Genomic DNA, 26,900 nt, shown 5'->3' on the forward strand with positions numbered 1-26,900 from the left:
CGTTTAATACTGTTTTCAAATATTGAAACCATAATGTCTGGTCTTAAAATTTTGATTGATATAGAACATGAATACACAAACAAATACATAAGTATGTATGTAGTTCAATGATGATGATCAATACTCACCGGTAAGTGCAAAGTTTGGCACTCAACTTTACTTCAAAATTAACATATTCGAATATGTTTTTATTAGAATTTATTTGAATATCATCAGTTTTATCATCTTTTTTAAATCTTTCCAGCTGGTTTTAACAATTTGCTAAATTTCAAGTAATTAAATAAAGAAAGACATTTAAAGTTAATTATTTTTTTCCACTTGAAACCTTTTTTTAATCGGCTCTTGTTAAACTCACGTTTTTTTGTAAACTGGTTTTTAATTTAAATATCAATTTTTATTAAATTTCATCGTATTCAAAAAGGTAGATAACATTTTAATTTTATCCAAATAGTTACCGGTACTAAGTGATAGTAAAATTAATATAAGCTCTATCTGATCCACTATTTTCATCAGATTCTGTATTGACGTGCTAAAATAACTTTTATAAAATCTAGTTTATAAACATAAATATAATTAAAATTGAATGGTATTTTAACCAAATTGTTGACAAGATATAAGTTTTATCTATAGACTATATAGAATGCCAATCACATCAGTAGTACTAACTAAGACGAAAATTCATAATTCGCCAAATGTATCTAATTCTATATAACTGGAGAAGAAAATACGAATATATACTGAAGCTAGGACCACCAAATAGACTAAAGTCTGGACTATAGACTATATTTTAATCTGTACTATAGAATAGACTATATTCAGGAATATAGAATATACAATAGTCTTAACCTTAGCAAATCCTATAGTCTGAACTATAGTCTATACTATAGTCTGAACTATGGAATAGTCTATAAATTGGTCTATAGTCTTGACTATAGAATAAACCATAGCCTGGACTCTAGAAGAGATTGCAGTCTGTACTATAGAATAGACTGTAGCCTGGACTACCGTCTGGACTATAGAACAGGATATAATCTGGATTATAGAATACACTATGACTAAACAATATACTATATTCTGGACGATAGAATAGATTTAATTCTGAACCGTAGAATAATTTATAGCCTGAACCGTAGAATAGACTATAGCCTGGACTATAATATATACTATAGAATCTACTATAGTCTAGAATATAAATTAGATTATTCTAGAATATATAATAGACTATAGGCTGGAATATATATGAGACTATAAAACAGATGAAAGTTTGGAATAGACATAGTCTGATGTATAGAATAGGCTATAGTGTGAACTATAGAATATGCTACAGTCTGGACTACAGGATACACTATAGTCTGGACTATAGGATATATTATAGTCTGATCTATAGAATATACTATAGTGTGGACTATAGAATAGACTACAAGTCTAGTCTATTGTTAAGTCTATAGTCTATATATAGTCTAGTCTATAGTCTAGTCTATAGTCTAGTCTATAGTCTAGTCTATAGTCTAGTCTATAGTCTAGTCTATAGTCTAGTCTATAGTCTAGTCTATAGTCTAGTCTATAGTCTAGTCTATAGTCTAGTCTATAGTCTAGTCTATAGTCTAGTCTATAGTCTAGTCTATAGTCTAGTCTATAGTCTAGTCTATAATCTAGTCTATAGTCTAGTCTATAGTCTATAGTCTAGTCTATAGTCTAGTCTATAGTCTAGTCTATAGTCTAGTCTATAGTCTAGTCTATAGTCTAGTCTATAGTCTAGTCTATAGTCTAGTCTATAGTCTAGTCTATAGTCTAGTCTATAGTCTAGTCTATAGTCTAGTCTATAATCTAGTCTATAGTCTAGTCTATAGTCTAGTCTATAGTCTAGTCTATAGTCTAGTCTATAGTCTAGTCTATAGTCTAGTCTATAGTATAGTCTAGTCTATAGTCTAGTCTATAGTCTAGTCTATAGTCTAGTCTATAGTCTAGTCTATAGTCTAGTCTATAGTCTAGTCTATAGTCTAGTCTATAGTCTAGTCTATAGTCTAGTCTATAGTCTAGTCTATAGTCTAGTCTATAGTCTAGTCTATAGTCTAGTCTATAGTCTAGTCTATAGTCTAGTCTATAGTCTAGTCTATAGTCTAGTCTATAGTCTAGTTTATTATTGTTGTTATAATTGTCTCCATATTTCAGAACAGAAACACAATATGTAATTACATTTTTCTCTCATTTTGCTTACATTCATTTTCTTTAAATAATTGTAATAATGTAATAATAACAGTAATACAAGTGGCCCTGGAAACCAAGAAACAATGACCGCCTTCTAACAATTGCTTTAACAAATCTGGCAAATTGCTCATTTTTATTAAATTTTTTAACCCTTTTGGCACTAATTTCTAAAACGTCTTTCATATATATTTTTATATACCGTTATATTTTATTATTAACAATTAATTAGATTTAGCTTAATTTAAATAGTATCATTAACCCTAAACAACCGAACACTTTAGAAGTATTGAGAAAACTAATGAAATTGAACATTAACAAAATAAAAATACTAACAACAAAAACAATTTCTTTTACCATTTGTTTCTTTAGTTCAGCGAAGATAACTAATGAAATGGAACAATACCAAAAAGCATCCATCACTTATTGCAGTCGTTGTTATTGTTATTAGATATTTTTAAATGGAGTACCAATAACAACAACAATGACATTTTCTATTACCAGTTGTTTCTCTAGTTATTTGTCTTCTTCTTTAGTTGCTAAAAAATTCTAAAGTGTGCGGTTGTTTAGTGTCAATAGTCCTGTTTAAATTAATCTAAAACGTTAATTAATTATTAATATTTAAATATTTTTGTTGAAAATTGTTTATAAATATCGTTATGGAAAAATGTTTATAAAAAAGTGTTTTAAAATTTGCCAAAAATTCAATGCAGTTTTGTTCGGTCGAGCGCCGATCGGTGATTTTCTTTTGTCGGACTATTCGTTTTGTTAAGTGATGATAAAGCGTTAATCAAAGAGGCTAGTGGGAGATTTTGGAAAGAATAAAAATTTGTTTGAAAAAAGTCTAAGGGGAAAAGGTATGAAAACAAATAAAAAAATTTAAGAAAAAGTGTTGGTGTTGCAAAATGGAAATATAGTTTTTGCATGCAAGGAAATACAGACGGGAGAATATCGTTATTTGATCAACAAAAAAAAAAAAGGTGAGTGAAATAGCTTGTACAATTTGTTTTTGTTTCTTTATTAAATTTATTTGTTTCTTGTATTAAATTTGACTATAAAAAGTCTATGGTCTTCGCTAAAGAACAATATATAATCGAGACTCTTAACTATAGAGCAGGATATAGTAGTGACTAGAGTACTCTATAGTCGTAACTATAGAGCAGTGTTAGGTCTTGACTGTAGGGCTGTTAAAAGGCTTGACTATAGAAAAGTCTTAACTATAGCACAGTTTATAGTTTAGTTATGGTCTAGTCTATAGTTCAGTCTATTGTCTAGTATATAGTTTGGTCTATAGTCTACTGGAAAATTAATTTAGTACTTTAAAACCTAAAAGGTACTATTTTTGTTATAAGTTAGTACCATTTCAATATTTTGTACTATAGAATAGCCTATAGTCTCTATAGAATCTAGAATCTACTACAGTCTATAGATTAACCATACTACGGTTAAGACTATAAACTATTCTATAGCCCAAACTGTAGTAGATTCTCGAAACTGGTTTATATAATATATGTACTATCGTCTGGACTCTAGAATAAACTATAGTCTAAACTATAGAATAGACTATAGTCTGGACTAAAGAATAGACTATAATCTGGACTGTAGAATAGATAGCCCAGACTATAGCCTATTCCACTATACTATAGAATAGACTATAGTCTGGACTATAAGATAGGCTATAGTCTGAACTATAGAATAGGCTATAGTCTGGACTATAGAATAGACTATAGTCTGGACTATGCAATAGGTTATATACTAGACGGTAGAATATATTATAATCTGAACTATAGAATATACTATAGTCTGGACTATAGAATAGACTATACTCTGGACTATAGAGTGGACTATAGAATAGACTATAGTCTGGACTATAGAATAGACCATAGTCTGGACTGTAGAATAGACTATAGTCTGGACCATAGAATAGACTATAGTCTGGACTATAAAATAGACTATAGTCTGGACTATAGAATAGACTAGAGTCTGGAGTATAGAAGAGACTATAGTCTGAACTATAGAATAGACCATAGTTTGGACAATAGAATAGACTATAGTCTGGACTATAGAATAGACTTTAGCCTGGACTATAGAATAGACTATAGTCTGGACTATAGAATAGACTATAATCTGGACTATAGAATAGACTATAGTCTGGACTATAGAATAGACTATAGTCTGGACCATAGAATAGACTATAGTGTGAACTATAGAATATACTATAGTCTGGACTGTAGAATACGGTTAAGACTATAAACTATTCTATAGCCCAAACTGTAGTAGATTCTCGAAACTGGTTTATATAATATATGTACTATCGTCTGGACTATATAATAAACTATAATCTGGACTCTAGAATAAACTATAGTCTGAACTATAGAATAGACTATAGTCTGGACTAAAGAATAGACTATAATCTGGACTGTAGAATAGATAGCCCAGACTATAGCCTATTCCACTATACTATAGAATAGAGTATAGTCTGGACTATAAGATAGGCTATAGTCTGAACTATAGAATAGGCTATAGTCTGGACTATAGAATAGACTATAGTCTGGACTATGCAATAGGTTATTCACTAGACTGTAGAATATATTATAATCTGGACTATAGAATATACTATAGTCTGGACTATAGAATATACTATAGTCTGGACTATAGAATATACTATAGTCTGGACTATAGAATAGACCATAGTCTCGACTATAGAGTGGACTATAGTCTGGACTATAGAATAGACTATAGTCTGGACTATAGAATAGACCATAGTCTGGACTGTAGAATAGACTATAGTCTGGACCATAGAATAGACTATAGTCTGGACTATAAAATAGACTATAGTCTGGACTATAGTCTGGAGTATAGAAGAGACTATAGTCTGAACTATAGAATAGACCATAGTTTGGACTATAGAATAGACTATAGTCTGGACTATAGAATATACTTTAGCCTGGACTATAGAATAGACTACAGTCTGGACTATAGAATAGACTATAGTCTGGACTATAGAATAGACTATAGACTGAACTATAGAATAGACTATAGTCTGGACTATAGAATAGACTATAGTCTGGACTATAGAATAGACTATAGTCTGGACTATAGAATAGACTATAGTCTGGACCATAGAATAGACTATAGTCTGGACTATAGAATAGACTTTAGCCTGGACTATATTTATTTGTTTCTTGTATTAAATTTGACTATAAAAAGTCTATGGTCTTCGCTAAAGAACAATATATAATCGAGACTCTTAACTATAGAGCAGGATATAGTAGTGACTAGAGTACTCTATAGTCGTAACTATAGAGCAGTGTTAGGTCTTGACTGTAGGGCTGTTAAAAGGCTTGACTATAGAAAAGTCTTAACTATAGCACAGTTTATAGTTTAGTTATGGTCTAGTCTATAGTTCAGTCTATTGTCTAGTATATAGTTTGGTCTATAGTCTACTGGAAAATTAATTTAGTACTTTAAAACCTAAAAGGTACTATTTTTGTTATAAGTTAGTACCATTTCAATATTTTGTACTATAGAATAGCCTATAGTCTCTATAGAATCTAGAATCTACTACAGTCTATAGATTAACCATACTACGGTTAAGACTATAAACTATTCTATAGCCCAAACTGTAGTAGATTCTCGAAACTGGTTTATATAATATATGTACTATCGTCTGGACTCTAGAATAAACTATAGTCTAAACTATAGAATAGACTATAGTCTGGACTAAAGAATAGACTATAATCTGGACTGTAGAATAGATAGCCCAGACTATAGCCTATTCCACTATACTATAGAATAGACTATAGTCTGGACTATAAGATAGGCTATAGTCTGAACTATAGAATAGGCTATAGTCTGGACTATAGAATAGACTATAGTCTGGACTATGCAATAGGTTATATACTAGACTGTAGAATATATTATAATCTGAACTATAGAATATACTATAGTCTGGACTATAGAATAGACTATACTCTGGACTATAGAGTGGACTATAGTCTGGACTATAGAATAGACTATAGTCTGGACTATAGAATAGACCATAGTCTGGACTGTAGAATAGACTATAGTCTGGACCATAGAATAGACTATAGTCTGGACTATAAAATAGACTATAGTCTGGACTATAGAATAGACTAGAGTCTGGAGTATAGAAGATACTATAGTCTGAACTATAGAATAGACCATAGTTTGGACAATAGAATAGACTATAGTCTGGACTATAGAATAGACTTTAGCCTGGACTATAGAATAGACTATAGTCTGGACTATAGAATAGACTATAATCTGGACTATAGAATAGACTATAGTCTGGACTATAGAATAGACTATAGTCTGGACCAAAGAATAGACTATAGTGTGAACTATAGAATATACTATAGTCTGGACTGTAGAATACGGTTAAGACTATAAACTATTCTATAGCCCAAACTGTATTAGATTCTCGAAACTGGTTTATATAATATATGTACTATCGTCTGGACTATATAATAAACTATAATCTGGACTCTAGAATAAACTATAGTCTGAACTATAGAATAGACTATAGTCTGGACTAAAGAATAGACTATAATCTGGACTGTAGAATAGATAGCCCAGACTATAGCCTATTCCGCTATACTATAGAATAGACTATAGTCTGGACTATAAGATAGGCTATAGTCTGAACTATAGAATAGGCTATAGTCTGGACTATAGAATAGACTATAGTCTGGACTATGCAATAGGTTATTCACTAGACTGTAGAATATATTATAATCTGGACTATAGAATATACTATAGTCTGGACTATAGAATATACTATAGTCTGGACTATAGAATATACTATAGTCTGGACTATAGAATATACTATAGTCTGGACTATAGAATAGACCATAGTCTCGACTATAGAGTGGACTATAGAATAGACTATAGTCTGGACTATAGAATAGACCATAGTCTGGACTGTAGAATAGACTATAGTCTGGACCATAGAATAGACTATAGTCTGGACTATAAAATAGACTATAGTCTGGACTATAGTCTGGAGTATAGAAGAGACTATAGTCTGAACTATAGAATAGACCATAGTTTGGACTATAGAATAGACTATAGTCTGGACTATAGAATATATTTTAGCCTGGACTATAGAATAGACTATAGTCTGGACTATAGAATAGACTATAGTCTGGACTATAGAATAGACTATAGACTGAACTATAGAATAGACTATAGTCTGGACTATAGAATAGACTATAGTCTGGACTATAGAATAGACTATAGTCTGGACTATAGAATAGACTATAGTCTGGACCATAGAATAGACTATAGTGTGAACTATAGAATATACTATAGTCTGGACTGTAGAATAGGCTATTATAGTTTGGACTATAAAATAGACTATAGTCTGGACTCTAGAATATACTATAGTCTGGAGTAGATTATAGTCTGGTCTATAGAATAGACTATAGTCTGGACTATAGAATAGACTATAGTCTGGAATATAGAATAGATTATAATCTGTACTATTAAATAGACAATAGTGTATATTATAGAATAGGCCATAGTTTGGAAAGTTCTATAGACTATTATTTGGATTAGTTTATGCTAGTGTTGTCTATAGAATTTACTATAGTTTACACTATGGAAAATTTAATCGATCAAGTAGATTGGCGAATTTTAATTATAATTTTCAAAATTGCGATTTATGATGCTATATATTTAATTTAGGTTTAAAATCAAGTCTGATAACCCTAACTCTTCGATCCACTAAATCCACAAAATCCATCATGGTTTTTAAGCTTTTTTTGTATTGTTTTACAATGCAAACCACAAAGTCCAAATATTTAAAGCTTTTTAATGGATAACCCACAAATAAAACCCACAACAATAAAACATCGAATACCATCCATAAATTTATTGTACTCCACAAAAAGCTTTTAACAATCTCTTATACAAACAAACTCACTTTCATAGAGGAAAGCTTAACAATATCCGTAAATTTTTCACTTTATATACTCTTTATCCTTTTTAAAATTGTACAGAAAACAATAACAACAACCGGTAAATTTTTAGGTTCCACATAATTCCTACATAACAGAACATTGTATTTTGTATATAAAGAAAAAGCTTTTTTGCCCTTCTCTATGTATGGGAGTGTGTGCAAAAAGTTTCTAAAGTAATGGGTCGCCAGCAATCGTTTGTTTTTCATTCTTTCAACTAAATTCTTTATTTTCGTTTAGTAAACAATTTAGATGTGTGTCGAATACTCGCCGGGAACAATACAAATTGCGGACGCAAAGAAATAAGTTTTTGAGTTGATTAACGGTAAAAAGAAATTACAATCATTAATAACAAAGGTTTTCAGTGGAAGCAACAAGTTTGTGTCATGGTATTTTTGTTGTTGTTGTTAAATAACGGTAAAAATTATTAAAAAATGGCGCGGTTTTTAATTAAATATTTAAATATGAGTGATTGGTTGAAATTTATTAAATAGAATCAAAAGTGTTAAGAAAATTTACAAAAAATTTAGAGAAATATTAAAAATTTCTACAATAAATAAAATTATCTATTTGAGAAAAAAATAAAAAAAAAATTAAAAAAATTAAGTTATGTGGTTTTAGTAATATTTTAATTGTGTATTAAATTATTCTATATTTAATTTACACTGTAGCTGCTAAATCTCTCTCTTAAAACTAAAACAATCAAGTGATTAACATGCTAAATACAATTTATGCTAATAAAATAAAAATTTAATTAATTAATTAGCTGCTTGTTAAATTCTATAATAATTCATGTAATAATTATTTAATTATAGTAAAACCAATTTAAAATCAATAAAGCATTAATAAGAAAAATCTATTAAATAAATAAACTAAATAAAAAAAATAATTAAACAGATGTTATTGGAAGACCACACGTGGCTAGGAGGAAGATTAATATATTAAACATCGATTTGTAATGGATTTTTTATTGTAATAATAAATAAAACGAAAGGTAAGTGAGCTCTTAAGGCGATTCCCATAGTTTCGATTTATTTTGATTTTATCTTTTGTTTAAAATTATTTTTTTTTTATTCGCGGCATGTATTTGAAATAATATTTCGCTAAATGTGCCGAGAATGTGAAAAGAAATATAACCGGTGGAACCAAATGGTTTAACAGTACTAAATATATAAGTATAGAATAGACTATAGTCTGCACTTTAGAGTATACTATAGTCTGGAAATCACCTTGAGACTATGTCTCAAAGATTGAAACAAGCCTTTAAGATCATAAGTTCAAAAAACTAGAGCCCATCCTTTCCTCTCTCTCGGTTGAATGGCAAGGTGATAAATCTTCCGGACAGAGCGAAATACCTGGGCGTTATCAAAGGCCATAACGGCTCTTTATGTGTGCTATCTGTGGAGAAGTCGTAAGTAGTCATACAGATATCATCTTAAAACAAGTTAGAGTGCTATATTCGGCTAAGCCGAATCTTAAATACCCTCCACCAGCTACTTTTATATTAATTGATCAAATATTTGTAGAAATAAGTCTTCTCATGTCTTAAATAGAAAAATCCCAAGATTTAAACAGCTTAGATCTATTACAATTCCAAGATTTATTGAACATTATAAACGCCATTTTCTTTTATATTTTTATTATTATTTTTATAATTTGCATGTATGCATGTGTGTGAAAGATTTAAGGATTTTGAAAATACATATATATAATTTTGTTCTACACAAATTGATAATGCAAATACTTAAATAAGGTTAAAGCGCTTTAAGGGGCAGTTCCTAGTATGGGAGATAAGATCAATTATAGACCGATCGTAAAAAATTCTTTAAGCAAAATTTCTGTACATAAAAGCTACATTTCAGTCAAATTTTGTATCTATATCGTAATTTAGTATAGCTTTATTTGGTAATGAGTAATGTGCGTTTAAGAGATTTTCGTAAAAGGACCTTGTATGGGAGCTATAACCAATTGTGTATATAAAGACAAAATTTCAAAATTCTGTATCTATATCATTATTTGGTAATAACCAAATATGGACCGATCGTAAAAAAACTTTCAGAGTAATATTTCTATGCATATGGGCAATACTTATACCAAATTTTATATGGATATCTTAATTTAGTAATGAGTTATGCGCGTTTAAGTGATTTTCGGGAGGGGACCTTGTATGGGAGCTATGACCAATTATGGACCGATCGGAAAAAACTTTCAGAGTAATATTTCTATGCATATGGGCAATACTTATACCAAATTTTATATGGATATCTTAATTTAGTAATGAGCTATGCGCGTTTAAGTGATTTTCGGGAGGGGACCTTGTATGGGAGCTATGTCCAATTATGGACCGATTCAGACAATTTTTTCTCTGAATGAATTCTTTTGACATAAGATTTTAATTTGTAAAATTTTGTGAAGATATCAACATTCTGACGGAAGTTATTAACAAAAAACCCATTTTCCGGGAATATGTACTTTTGTATGGGAGGTATATGAAATTGTGGACCGATTCTAGTAATTTTCAGTAGGGATCAAGATCTTGTGTAGAAACGAATGTGTGGTGATTTTCATGGAATTATATTGTATAGTTTTCGAGAAAATTACATCAGAATATGTAAAAATGCTATTTTTTCGAGGTTGTTTTAAATTTTGATTCATAACTTTTCCCGGTGTGAACCGATTTTGCCCATTTTCAATACCAAACAATTTAGGAAAATGAAGAACATTTTGGGTGAATTTGGTTAAACTCTATTGCTTCGTTTTATCGTGAGCGTGTTTTACACAGACAGACGGACAGACGGACATAGCTAAATCGACTCAGAATTTGATAAGGACCCAGAATATATATACTTTGTTGGGTCTCAGATGAATATTTCTTGGTGTTACACACGGAATGACAAAGTTATATATACCCTCTATCACCACTGTTGGTGGTGGAGGGTATAAAAAAAATAACAACTCCCACAAAGGCGTTGTTCGCTTTCCTTAACTGGCCTCCATTGGATATCCTAGCCTAACAAATGACAATGTGCACTGCTGTCAGAATACGTTTGACTGGCAAAAGGAACACTTCCTTTAGGGGTCATGCGAAGATCGTTTATACTGCACCCGCTACATGCCGTTGATTACTGCATCTTTCGGGGCAGTTGAGTCTGAAGAATTTCTCCTTCCGTCTAAAAATTGCTTCCGTACATATACAGATGGATCCAAGACAGAGAAAGGAGTCGGTACAAGCATCTTCATGGGAGAATTTGGGACTAAAATCTTAATTAAACTCAATGATGATTATAGTATCCTCCATGCTGATATATCAGCGGTCAAGAGGGCATCAAATTGGCTGAAGTACCATCGGATATCAGGTATAACAGAATTTATACTGAAAATCAAGCTGCTATTGAGTACCTGACTAGTGTTTTCTCTACATCATTACCCTTTGTAATTACCCTCGACCATTACCCTTTTGTGTGTCAAAAGACTCGGGACTACACATGGCAACAATATCGCTGATACCTTGGCAAAATCTGCAACCATGCTAAGCAAACTGAATGTTGACTATAGAATAGATTATGGTCTTGACTATAGAATAGACTATTGTATGGACAATGGAATAGACTATAGTCTGGACTATGGAATAGACTATCTGAACTATAGTCTGGACAATAGAATAGACTATAGGTCTGAACTATAAAATAAACTATAATCTGGACTATAGAATAAACTATAATCTGGATAGACTATAGTCTGGACTATAATCTGGTCTATAGAATTGATTATAGTCTCAACCATAGAATAGACTAAGTCTGGACTATGGAATAGAATATAGTTTGGATTGTAGAATAGACTATAGTCTGGACTATAGAATATACTATAGCCTGGACTATAGATTAGACTATAGCCTGGACTAGACTAAAGTCTTGGCTATAGAATATACTGTAGTCCGGACTATAGAATAGACTATAGTCTGGACAATAGAATAGACTATAGGTCTGAACTATAGAATAAACTATATTCTGGATAGACTATAGTCTGTGCTATAGAATAGACTATAGTCTGGACTATAGAAGAGACTATAGTCTGGACTATAGAATAGACTATAGTCTGGACTATGGAATATACTATAGACTGGACTATAGAATATACTATAGTCTGGACTATCAAATAGACTATAGTCTGGACTATAGAATAGACTATAGTCTGGAGTATAGAATAGACTATAGTCTGGACTATAGAATAGACTATAGTCTGGACTATAGAACAGACTATAGTCTGTATTATAGAATGGACTATAGTCTAGACTGTAGTCTGTGTGGGCTACAGAATACACCTTATTCTGGACTATAGATTAAACTATCTTCTGGACTACAGAATAGACTATAGTCTGGACTATAGAATAGACTATAGTCTGGACTATAGAATAGACTATAGTCTGGTCTATAGAATAGACTATAGTCTGGACTATAGAATAGACTATAGTCGGGCCTGTAGAATAGACACTATACAATAGCCTATAGTCTGGGCTATAGAATATACTATAGCCTGGACTATAGATTAGACTATAGCCTGGACTAGACTAAAGTCTTGACTATAGAATAGACATTAGTCTGGATTATACAGTAGGCTATAGTTTAGGCCAAAATCTGGAATATAGTCTGGACTAAGGAGTCGACTATAGTTTGGACTAAAGTTTATACTATAGTTTATACTCTAGAATAGACTATAGTCCGGACTATAGACTATAGTTGGGAGTATAAAATATACTATAGTCTGGACTAAAGAATAATGTATAGTCTTAAAAGTGGAAATTTTATTTATTGCATTACAACTTAAATCTTATAAGCTATTTTAATATTTTATAAAAAATTTTGATAAGAAAAAATTATCCCATTTCTAATGTTTTTAATTATTCTACACTCGTTTTTTATACTTTTACTGTTATCTATAAATAATTTCCAAAATCTTTAAAAAAACACATTATTTGCATATGAAAAACGTTTAATTAGTAATATCATATCATTGTTGTATTTATAGCAAATCTTTTTTTTGTACATTGTTTATTTATTTAATTTTATTTATTTTGTTTAATTTAATTAAATATGTTTTTTTTTTGTTTGTTAAACACCAGTTCAATAGAATAACAGTGACAATATAACAACTAAAATGGGAATCAAAATTTCCCGCCTGTACTCTCAGACCAGGCATTATAAATATTAAATGTTTTTACATTTTCAAAATATTGTAACTGTCAAATGATACAATGAATACTAATTAAAACTTTTTTTTTTGCAATTTGATTATATGTTTATATTGGTATGCGCGCCATATTGTGTAAAATAATTAAATTAACTATTTATAATAATATTTGCAATACATGTTTATTGAAATAGATATATAGCATTCATTTCCTATAAGACTGGTATAATCCAAAAAATATAATATCTTTGCGAGAAAAGGGAACTTAATAAATATCTTATAAACAAATCATGACATTTGCAAACTGAAACCAGACTTAGATAGTAAAGGTCAATAGAATGTTTCTCATCAAAATTTTTATTTTTTTATTTATCAAATATTTTTGAAACCAAGAGTGTCCGAATTCTGAGTTATACCAGTTTGGTAGTAAATGAGCGATATGTTAATTTTATCAAATTCTTTTCAAAATGAAACACTTGATATTGATGCTAGGTGGGTGGCTACTCATGTTTCCATAAAATTCAAATTATGTTTTTGCTGGACCAAAAAAAAAAAAAAAACAATTGAAATATTAGACATTAAATAAAACAATCAATAACTTATTAAGTCAGTTTTTGTTATGAAAACTCACACAACATAGTATATATACTAGGGTGGTCTAAACAACAGTGGGAGATAATCCAATTTTTTGGAAATAACATAGCCGTCAGGCCCGATTTTGTTTAGAGGTAGCCAGAAAGTTTAAGATAAAGCCTACAAAAAGTCTTAATGTGGCTATATAATACTTCAAAATGGAGTTCAATATTGGTCCTCTAATAGTTAACTCACTCCGAACCTAGCGTATTACTATAAAATATACCAAATGGCTTTGAACTAGAACTGAATTAGAACTGAACTAGAACTGAACTAGAACTGAACTAGAACTGAACTGGAACTGAACTAGAACTGAACTAGAACTGAACTAGAACTGAACTAGAACTGAACTAGAACTGAACTAGAACTGAACTAGAACTGAACTAGAACTGAACTAGAAATGAACTAGAACTGAGCTAGAACTGAACTAGAACTGAACTAGAACTGAACTAGAACTGAACTAGAACTGAACTAGAACTGAACTAGAACTGAACAAGAACTGAACTAGAACCGAACTGGAACTGAACTAGAACTGAACTAGAACTGAACTAGAACTGAACTAGAACTGAACTAGAACTGAACTAGAACTGAACTAGAACTGAACTAGAACTGAACTAGAACTGAACTAGAACTGAACTAGAACTGAACTAGAACTGAACTAGAACTGAACTAGAACTTAACTAGAACTGAACTAGAACTGAACTAGAACTGAACTAGAACTGAACTAGAACTTAACTAGAACTGAACTAGAACTGAACTAGAACTGAACTAGAACTGAACTAGAACTGAACTAGAACTGAACTAGAACTGAACTAGAACTGAACTAGAACTGAACTAGAACTGAACTAGAACTGAACTAGAACTGAACTAGAACTGAACTAGAACTGAACTAGAACTGAACTAGAACTGAACTAGAACTAGAACTGAACTAGAACTGAACTAGAACTGAATTAGAACTGAAATTGAAAATTTCACTAATCAATACACCAGTCCATGAAAAAGATAATAGACTAGTTCCCGAACTAGTAAATAAACTAGTTAATAGACAAGTCCATAAACTAGTCTATAGACTAGTCAATACATACACTCGTGCATAGGCTAGTTAGTACAATAGTCCATGGTGTAGTCAGTAGGCTAGTCATTAGACTAGTAAATAGGCTAGTCCATAAACTTGCCAATGGACTATTGCATGGACCATACACTAGTAAATAGTCTAGTCCATAGACTAGTTAATAGTCTAGTCCATAGACTAGTTAATAGTCTAGTCCATAGACTAGTTAGAAGACTAGTTTATAAACTGGTTTATAAACTATTCAATACACTATTGCATAAGCTAGTCTTTATATTACTCAATAAACTAGTCAAAGAACTAGACCATATACTAGCCAATAGAGTAGTCGGTAGTCTAATCAATATACTGTTCAGTAAAAAAGCCCGTAGTATAGTCGGTAGACTAGTACATAGCCTAGTTATTGGAGACTCCCTTATGGAATGATTGTGGTATAAAATATAGAGAATGAGCTGATGTCAGAAGAATGAGATGTAAAATGAGGTAGAAGTGTGAGTGATCCTATATTTTTCTGTTTGGGATGTATCTTATTTATGAATGTGTTAGATGATGGGTTTATTAATATGTATGTACATATTTGTTAAGCTGGATGTCAACACTACGCTCGTCAACTCTTTTTAGTTTTGAATTAAATTGTTTCTCAAGCCCCCTAATAATCATATATGTATGTTATTGTTTCAAATATTTCAATATTTATTTCGCATTGTTGCGCCACCAGTTTATAATCAAATGGTATTAAATAGTTTTAAAATTGTTTGCAAATATTTTGTAGGTTTTACTCACTGCAAAATGATTCGACATATTTTATTAGTTAGCGAATTATTTGATATATTGTACATATAAATTACTATAATTATACTCAAATACATACAACTACACATTCTATGTATATTTGCTTATACATATGCAATAACAATTTACACTTTGTCAGTTTATTAAATAATAATTAAAAGTTATAACGAAAAAATTATATATAATTATAAAATATTTGTTTATCATAACTCATTTTTACTCCACAGTGGAGGGAGAATTGAAATTTTTTTTTAATATATCTGTTATTTCTAAAAATAAAATATTTCTTGGTTATACACATACAGCAGGACTATCATAGGTCGATATCCGAGTTGCCTTCAAATCGTACTACCTCTTGTGGTAATTGTTGCTTCTGCTAAAGTTGTCATAGTTAAAATTATTGAAATTATAAATCTGCGTTCTTTTTTGCTGAAAATGTGTTCATAAATATTTATTATAAAATATTTAATTAATATGTTTGCAACAAAAATGTCATGGAAAAGCATTGTTTGTTCATTTAACAAAATTTATTTTATTTGAATTATTTAAATTAACAAACAAATATGTTTCAAACAAAATAGCCAACAGCTATTTAATAAATGCATAAAAATATAGAACACGTGTTGATGGGGTCACATGAAATATTGTTTGTAGAAAAATAGCTCTGCAGAAATAGTTTTTGAGTAGAAAACTATTTTTAAAATTAATTTAACAAAAACAAATTTAATTAATTTTGTTAAACTTGTTTGCACTTTAGCATAAACAGTACATAGTGGGTTGCATAAACTAGAACTGAAGTAGAACTGAACAGGAACTGTACTAGAACCGAACTAGAACTGAACTAGAACTGAACTGAAACTGAACTAGAACTGAACTAGAACTGAACTAGAACTGAACTAGAACTGAACTAGAACTGAACTAGAACTGAACTAGAACTGAACTAGAACTGAACTAGAACTGAACTAGAACTGAACTAGAACTGAACAAGAACTGAACTAGAACTGAACTAGAACTGAACTAGAGCTGAACTAGAACTGAACTAGAACTGAACTAGAACTGAACTAGAACTGAACTAGAACTGAACTAGAACTGAACTAGAACTAGAACTGAACTAGAACTGAACTAGAACTAGAACTGAACTAGAACTGAACTAGAACTGAACTAGAACTGAACTAGAACTGAACTAGAACTGAACTAGAACTGAACTAGAACTGAACTAGAACTGAACTAGAACTGAACTAGAACTGAACTAGAACTGAACTAGAACTGAACTAGAACTGAACTAGAACTGAACTAGAACTGAACTAGAACTGAACTAGAACTGAAATAGAAATGAAATTGATGTTTTGTTTCTAAATATTTGTTTTCTGTCCCACTGTGCAATGGTAGTACACCAAAAGTATTCACATCTGGGTCTTTGTTATCAATCTTTATGTACTTATTTTATAATTTTCTGTTATCAAATTAATATTTAAAGTTCTTCCTTTTTATTCTTCAGGCAATTTGTCTGATAAATAGTTTTAACTGTGAGATTAATGTCTTTACACATATTTTAAATTGATTTTTTTATTGTTATTGCTAATTTATTAATAATACATACCTCCATACGTCTCAATTACCGTTTATATTTTCTGACATGTTATGAATGATTTAGTTTGACAACTTGAATATTAAAGTCAAGTAGCTGTCTATCTCGCTGCAGTCAAACAAATTTTCATTTATAATATTGATTGATAATGATTATAATTTATGAGCTTTTAAATGTAGACTATATGTAATTAATAGCATGTTTAAGATTAAGTTGTTAACTTTCCTTTAAATGCTTTAAAAAAATAAATTTTAAAGCAATTATTAAAAATTTTATTTTTGCCGGTAGATGTCGGGAACTGTTGCTCATTACTGAGGTTTAATATTTATTAAATTTTAAACTTCAATAACAGTGATTCTTGCACTCAATAATGATTTCCAAAATCTTTAATTCAAAGTTGTATAAACATGATTGAAATCTTTTTTGATTTTTGTTTTTAAGAGAGCTATTTACTTTAAAATCCTAAAACGACAATTTTGTTAGAAGTCCATTGCTTAAATTTGAACTCAAATAATCGTCCAACTTCTCTATGGAAAACTTCTTGTGTATATATGATCAACTCGATTCTTCCTACTATACAATAACTTTACAAAACTGAAATTATTTCTAACACAATTTAAATGAAATACTTTTTTATATGTATCTTCAATATTAAATATAAAGAAAATCTTTAAATGTGATACATTTCCTTTTAATATTATTTATTAGTCTCATTAAAATGTATTAATGATTTCCTTTCTTTTGAGTGTCAAAGAACTTTTATGATTTTTTTATATGTCTTAAAACAGTTTAATTCTAGCAGCATATTACTTTTTACGACCATGAGAAATATTTATTTATTTGTTTTTAATCAAATAAGCTATAAATTTAATAATAGTTTTTCCTTGTCTTTTTCTTAAATGAAATAAAAACAGAAGTAAATTCACATTATTTCCAATATTAACGCTGCACAGTGTGGTGGAATCAACTATTTTGGCAACTAGGTTAGAATTCTGACTAATATAAACAGATATAAACTCGAAATTATTATTGGCAAGAACTCACCTGGAAGTGAGCTAGCATTGAACTAGAACTGAACTAGAACTGAACTAGAACTGAACTAGAACTGAACTAGAACTGAACTAGAACTGAACTAGAACTGAACTAGAACTGAACTAGAACTGAACTAGAACTGAACTAGAACTGAACTAGAACTGAACTAGAACTGAACTAGAACTGAACTAGAACTGAACTAGAACTGAACTAGAACTGAACTAGAACTGAACTAGAACTGAACTAGAACTGAACTAGAACTGAACTAGAACTGAACTAGAACTGAACTAGAACTGAACTAGAACTGAACTAGAACTGAACTAGAACTGAACTAGAACTGAACTAGAACTGAACTAGAACTGAACTAGAACTGAACTAGAACTGAACTAGAACTGAACTAGAACTGAACTAGAACTGAACTAGAACTGAACTAGAACTGATCTAGAACTGAACTAGAACTGAACTAGAACTGAACTAGAACTGAACTAGAACTGAACAGAACTAGAACTGAACTAGAACTGAACTAGAACTGAACTAGAACTGAACTAGAACTGAACAAGAACTGAACTAGAACTGAACTAGAACTGAACTAGAACTGAACTAGAACTGAACTAGAACTGAACTAGAACTGAACTAGAACTGAACTAGAACTGAACTAGAACTGAACTAGAACTGAACTAGAACTGAACTAGAACTGAACTAGAACTGAACTAGAACTGAACTAGAACTGAACTAGAACTGAACTAGAACTGAACTAGAACTGAACTAGAACTGAACTAGAACTGAACTAGAACTGAACTAGAACTGAACTAGAACTGAATTAGGCAAGCCTATAGATTGATCTATAAATAATTCTATAGTCGAGACTATAGAGAGACCTATCAAGACTATAGACTGATTATAGTCAAGACTATAGATGGATCTATAGTCAGGACTATAAATAGATCTATGGTCAACTGGTTAGTGGTCAAAACTATAGTTTGGGCTTTAGTCAAAACTATAGATATATTTATAGTCAAGACTATAGATAGATTTATAGTCAAGACCGTAGATTGGCCTATACTCAAGACTATCGTTAGATCTATTTTCAACTGGATAATAGGCAAGACTATATATCGACTTTGCTATAGTCAAGTCTATTGACTGGTCTATAGTCCAGACATGTGAATGGTCTATTGTCAAGACTGAAAATAGTTCTATTGTCAAGACTGAAAATTGTTCTATAGTTAAGACTATAGATTGGTCTATATTCAAGATTATAGTTTGGTCTATATCCAAGACTAATTATTGGTCTATAGTCAAGGTTTTAGATTGATTTATAGTCAAGGTTGTGGATTGGTCTATAGTCAAGACTATGGATTGGTCTATTGTCAAGACTATAGATTGATCTATAGTCAAGACTATATATTGATCTTTAGTCAAGACTATAGATTGATCTATAAGTTGAACTATATTCAAGACTATAGATTGACCTATACTCAAGACTATAAATAGATCTATTTTCAAATGGATGGATGGTCAAGATTGGTCTTTAGTCGCGACTTTAAATTGGTCTATAGTCAAGACTATTGATTGATCTATAATAAAAACTATAGATTGATCTGTAGTTAAGACTATATATTCATCTATACTCAGGATTATTGGTTGATCTATAGTAAAGACTATCGATTGATCTATAGTCTAGACCATAGATTGATTTATAGTCACGAAAATAGATTGAGCTATAGTCAGCACTATAGAGTGGCCTATAATTAAGACTATAGATTGATCTATAGTCAACAGATTAATGGGCAAAACTTAGATAGGGATATAGATTATTGATTGGTCTATGGTCAAGACTATTGACTGGTCTATAGTCAAGACTATTGATTGGTCTATTGTCAAGACTATAGATTGATCTATAGTTAAGATTATAGATTGGTATATAGTAAAGGTTATAAATTGATTTATAGTGAAGATTATAGATTGGCCTGTAGTCAAGACCAATCTATAGGTCTATTATCAAGACTTGGTCGGTAGTCAAGACTATTGACTAGTCGATAATCAAAACTAGTGATTGCCCTATAGTCTAGACTATTGACTGGTCCGTAGTCAAGACTATTGACTGGTCCATAGTCAAGACTATTAACTTGTCTATAGTTAAGACTATTGACTAGTCTATAGTCAAAGCTATAGACTGGGTTGCAGTTAAGAATATTGACTTGTCTATAGTCAATATATGTTCTGTAGATTTATCTATAGTCAATACTATACATTGGTCTTTAGTCAAGACTATAGATTTGACTTTAGTCAATACTGGTCTATAGATTGATCTATAATAAAGACTATAGATTGTTCTATATTCAAGACTATAGATGTGTCTTTAGTCAATACTACAGATTGATCTCTTGTCAAGACTTTTGACTGTTTTAGTTCTAGAACTACTTAGAATTGATTCCACCCCACTGTGCAGTTGACGATTCGTCTGCTTTTGTGTTACAATATTATCTGTAAATTTAATAAAGAATATATTTATGTATGTCTAACGATTTGCTATATTTTTATTATCACATTCAGTTTGTTTTGTTTTCTTTTTGTTGCAAAGATGTCTATTTGGTCTTTAGTTTCTATTGGAATTCAATTTTGCTTTTGGAAGATTTATGCAACTCGTATCAATGAAAATAAACAGGGCTGATTTGATGTTTATAAAAAAAATAATTTTGTGTCATTATGTTTATTTATTTGGTTACTTTTGCTACTTTTGTTATTGATAACATGAATGCAGAAATGTTTTTAATAAATATTTTATTTGAGGTTATAAGAAAAATATTGTTCAATATTAGAGCTGTGATGTTTTATTTGTTGTTGTATTTGTCAATTATTAAATGAGATAGAATTTATGATAGTATTTAGAATTTGCTTAAATACCGACATTTTTCAATGGAAAAAGTTGCCTTAACAACTTTTATATGGAAAAGTTTTTTAATGTTTCCTTAAGTTAAAAAAATTCGTAACTTCTAGCAAAAGTTCGAATGATCTTCGTTTTCTTTAATCCCCCAATCAAAAGAATAAAAAGTAAAATCTTATTACAAAAATCATATAAATACTATGAAACAGAATTCTAAGTATTTTTCTCCATTATTGAACTGCAATTAATCCTCCCCAGATTTTGTTTCTTCAAGTTCATTACCAGACAACATAAAAACTTTTTAAAGTTTCATGAGTTTTTCTTTGAAAATTTTACAACTTATTTAATAATTATGAAAATGAAAAAATACTTTTTATTTTTATAAAACATATGAAATAATAGTTTAACTTCAGACATAAAATTTATTAAGTTAAAAAACACACATTAAACTCTATGGAAGTGAGTTAATTGAACAAAGGAAAAACTTTTTTAAAATATCTGTTGTATGATGTTTTTGATGCCAAAATAAATACGAGAAAAAAAATATTAAATTTCATTTTTGTTCTCGGTAGCGTATACTTTTGCTTAAAAGAACTTTTTCTTTTGTTTAAATGGAAAATTTATTTTCCAAGTTTTTTTTTTTTTTTTTTTTTGTTTAAGAAAATAAGTGAGCTTGTTTTGTAAACAACTTTAAAAGAACAAAACAAAAATAATTAAACAAATTCAAAAAATATAATAAAATTTTTTATCCGCAATAAGAATACACATATTTACTAGTGTATAAATATGTATTTAAAAGTATGTGTTTGTTTATGTAAATTAGTACTTAATAACAAATACTTAAATATATTTAGCAATTCATTGTCTTAATTATATATTTTTTTTTGGTTGACAAGGTGACCAGATTTGTTAATAATGACAATATTATTGTCATAGAACTCAACTAGAACTGAACTGAAGCTGAACTAGAACTGAACTAGTTCTAGTTAGAACTGAACTAGAACTGAACTAGAACTGAACTAGAACTGAACTAGAACTGAACTAGAACTGAACTAGAACTGAACTAGAACAGAACTAGAACTGAACTAGAACTGAACTAGAACTGAACTAGAACAGAACTAGAACAGAACTAGAACAGAACTAGAACAGAACTAGAACAGAACTAGAACAGAACTAGAACAGAACTAGAACAGAACTAGAACAGAACTAGAACAGAACAGAACTAGAACTGAACTAGAACTGAACTAAAACAGAACTAGAACAGAACTAGAACTGAACTAGAACTGAACTAGAACTGAACTAGAACTGAACTAGAACTGAACTAAAACTGAACTAGAACTGAACTAGAACTGAATTAGAACTGAACTAGAACAGAACTAGAACTGAACTAGAACTGAACTAGAACAGAACTAGAACTGAACTAGAACAGAACTAGAACAGAACTAGAACAGAACTAGAACAGAACTAGAACAGAACTAGAACAGAACTAGAACAGAACTAGAACAGAACTAGAACAGAACTAGAACAGAACTAGAACAGAACTAGAACAGAACTAGAACAGAACTGAACTAGAACAGAACTAGAACTAGAACAGAACTAGAACAGAACTAGAACAGAACTAGGACAGAACTAGAACAGAACTAGAACAGAACTAGAACAGAACTAGAACAGAACTAAAACAGAACTAGAACAGAACTAGAACAGAACTAGAACAGAACTAGAACAGAACTAGAACAGAACAGAACTAGAACAGAACTAGAACAGAACAGAACTAGAACTGAACAGAACTAGAAGAGAACTAGAACAGAACTAGAACAGAACTAGAACAGAACTAGAACAGAACTAGAACAGAACTAGAACAGAACTAGAACAGAACTAGAACAGAACTAGAACAGAACTAGAACAGAACTAGAACAGAACTAGAACAGAACTAGAACAGAACTAGAACAGAACTAGAACAGAACTAGAACAGAACTAGAACAGAACTAGAACAGAACTAGAACAGAACTAGAACAGAACTAGAACAGAACTAGAACAGAACTAGAACAGAACTAGAACAGAACTAGAACAGAACTAGAACAGAACTAGAACAGAACTAGAACAGAACTAGAACAGAACTAGAACAGAACTAGAACAGAACTAGAACAGAACTAGAACAGAACTAGAACAGAACTAGAACAGAACTTAGAACAGAACTGAACAGAACTAGAACAGAACTAGAACAGAACTAGAACAGAACTAGAACAGAACTAGAACAGAACTAGAACAGAACTAGAACAGAACTAGAACAGAACTAGAACTAGAACTAGAACAGAACTAGAACAGAACTAGAACAGAACTAGAACAGAACTAGAACCAGAACTAGAACAGAACTAGACAGAACTAGAACAGAACTAAAACAGAACTAGAACAGAACTAGAACAGAACTAGAACAGAACTAGAACAGAACTAGAACAGAACTAGAACAGAACTAGAACAGAACTAGAACAGAACTAGAACTGAACTAGAACAGAACTAGAACAGAACTAGAAACAGAACTAGAACAGAACTAGAACAGAACTAGAACAGAACTAGAACAGAACTAGAACAGAACTAGAACAGAAACTAGAACAGAACTAGAACAGAACTAGACACAGAACTAGAACAGAACTAGAACAGAACTAGAACAGAACTAGAACAGAACTAGAACAGAACTAGAACAGAACTAGAACAGAACTAGAACAGAACTAGAACAGAACTAGAACAGAAGTAGAACAGAACTAGAACAGAACTAGAACAGAACTAGAACAGAAGTAGAACAGAAGTAGAACAGAACTAGAACAGAACTAGAACAGAAATAGAACAGAACTAGAACAGAACTAGAACGGAACTAGAACAGAACTAGAACAGAACTAGAACAGAACTAGAACAGAACTAGAACAGAACTAGAACAGAACTAGAACAGAACTAGAACAGAACTAGAACAGAACTAGAACAGAACTAGAACAGAACTAGAACAGAACTAGAACAGAACTAGAACAGAACTAGAACAGAACTAGAACAGAACTAGAACAGAACTAGAACAGAACTAGAACAGAACTAGAACAGAACTAGAACAGAACTAGAACAGAACTAGAACAGAACTAGAACAGAACTAGAACAGAACTAGAACAGAACTAGAACAGAACTAGAACAGAACTAGAACAGAACTAGAACAGAACTAGAACAGAACTAGAACAGAACTAGAACAGAACTAGAACAGAACTAGAACAGAACTAGAACAGAACTAGAACAGAACTAGAACAGAACTAGAACAGAACTAGAACAGAACTAGAACAGAACTAGAACAGAACTAGAACAGAACTAGAAAGAACAGAACTAGAACAGAACTAGAACATAACTAAAACAGCACTGAGCAAATTTGTTTTTATTTTTAATTTCAAATAATTTAATCGTTCTTCCAGGCTTCGATGTACATACATATATACTTATGTAGAAACTTATTTGCCTGAATCATAGTCTGTCTATACATGTAGTACTAAAATAAATGTTTGTTTTCAAAAGTACAAATACTTATTTATTGTTCGGAGACAACAATTGAACGTAATACAGTTGAACAAGAGCAACAACATCAACAATCAGATCGTCAACAACATCTTATTCCAATTAGTATCATTTTAATATGAGTACAAAGAAAATGTTTACGAGTGCCAAGTCAAGAGAATGAGTGGATTGGATTGATGATACGACAAATATCTGTGATGAGATGTAAATAAACCTTTTTTGGTACCAAATTTTATTTTTGATTAATAACTTTATGTAAAAAATTTCGGATTTTGATACAGAACTAAAAATAACCTTAATTTGAGTTTTTCAAAATCTGCAAAAAGTTCCAAAATAATACCAAAAGTTGTTGAAATGTAGCATAAATGCCATCTCTGTTGTACGTGTATAAAATGTCTTTAGTAAATAAATATTCGTATTTAAAGTGTAATTTATTCGTCTATACAGTGTTTAAAATAATTATAAATTTAGTGTTTTATTAAAATAAGCTGCGAATAATACAGTACTTTGTAGATTTACTATAAAAATTAGAATATGTATGTATATTAAAATTATGTATTATTTGCTTAAAATTTATATGTATGAATTAAATTCAAATAAGTTAAGAATTTGAAATATCATGTATTGAGAGGTAAAGGTTTTGATATAGTACGAAATATAGTACTTTTCAGAAGTTTTATATATATGGGCAAATCCATACGTATGTTCGTAATATTTTTACGTCTAGATATATTTATACATTTTGTAAAAATAGGAGTATGTAATTGAAAAATAATTTTGTCATTCTCTTCCATGGGGAAAAAATCATTCCCGGAATCTCGGAATTCCCGGAATCTCGGAATCTCGTTTTCCAAAATATGAAGTAAAATACTTTATAAAAAATTGAAGTATGGGAAACTGAACTGCAACTAAACTAGAACTGAAATAGAACTGAACTACAACTGAACTAGAACTGAAATAGAACTGAACTACAACTGAACTAGAACTGAACCAGAACTAAACTAGAACTGAACTATAACTGAACTAGAACTGAACTAGAACTGAACTAGAACTGAAACTAGAACTGAACTAGAACTGAACTAGAACTGAAGAACTGAACTAGAACTGAACTAGAACTGAACTAGAACTGAACTAGAACTGAACTAGAACTGAACTAGAACTGAACTAGAACTGAACTAGAACTGAACTAGAACTGAACTAGAACTGAACTAGAACTGAACTAGAACTGAACTAGAACTGAACTAGAACTGAACTAGAACTGAACTAGAACTGAACTAGAACTGAACTAGAACTGAACTAGAACTGAACTAGAACTGAACTAGAACTGAACTAGAACTGAACTAGAGCTGAACTAGAACTGAACTAAAACTGAACTAGAACTGAACGAGAATTGAAATAAATCTGAACTAGAATTGAACTAGAACTTAACTAGAACTGAACTAGAACTGAACTAGAACTGAACTAGAACTGAACTAGAACTGAACTAGAACTGAACTAGAACTGAACTAGAACTGAACTAGAACTGAACTAGAACTGAACTAGAACTGAACTAGAACTGAACTAGAACTGAACTAGAACTGAACTAGAACTGAACTAGAACTGAACTAGAACTGAACTAGAACTGAACTAGAACTGAACTAGAACTGAACTAGAACTGAACTAGAACTGAACTAGAACTGAACTAGAACTGAACTAGAACTGAACTAGAACTGAACGAGAACTGAACTAGAACTGAACTAGAACTGAACTAGAACTGAACTAGAACTGACTAGAACTGAACTAGAACTGAACTAGAACTGAACTAGAACTGAAACTAGAACTGAACTAGAACTGAACTAGAACTGAACTAGAACTGAACTAGACTAACAAACTGACTAGAATGAAACTAGAACTGAACTAGAACTGAACTAAATGAACTAGAACTGAACTAGAACTGAACTAGAACTGGAACTAGAACGAACTAGAACTGAACTAGAACTGAAC

General features: G+C 30.7%; 1 protein-coding gene across 8 annotated transcripts in view; it reads left to right on the top strand.

The window, feature by feature from the left end:
- Positions 1 to 8,427: 8,427 nt before the first annotated feature.
- Positions 8,428 to 26,900, top strand: part of LOC119606065 (diuretic hormone receptor) — a 73,628-nt gene continuing 55,155 nt past the window's right edge. For 4 of the 8 annotated variants that reach the window (XM_037959450.1, XM_037959448.1, XM_037959443.1 and 1 more), the window contains exons 1-2: positions 8,438 to 8,603; positions 9,002 to 9,180. The gene's annotated coding sequence lies outside the window, so the exon portion shown is untranslated. Of the gene's footprint in view, positions 8,604 to 9,001; positions 9,181 to 26,900 lie in introns of all 8 variants that reach the window. The other 4 variants (XM_037959446.1, XM_037959444.1, XM_037959445.1 and 1 more) reach the window with 4 other exon arrangements.

Source organism: Lucilia sericata, unplaced genomic scaffold (genome assembly GCF_015586225.1).
Source record: "Lucilia sericata isolate MDLA Ls3-8-SP2 unplaced genomic scaffold, ASM1558622v1 Contig000550F_arrow, whole genome shotgun sequence".
NCBI lineage: Eukaryota > Metazoa > Arthropoda > Insecta > Diptera > Calliphoridae > Lucilia > Lucilia sericata.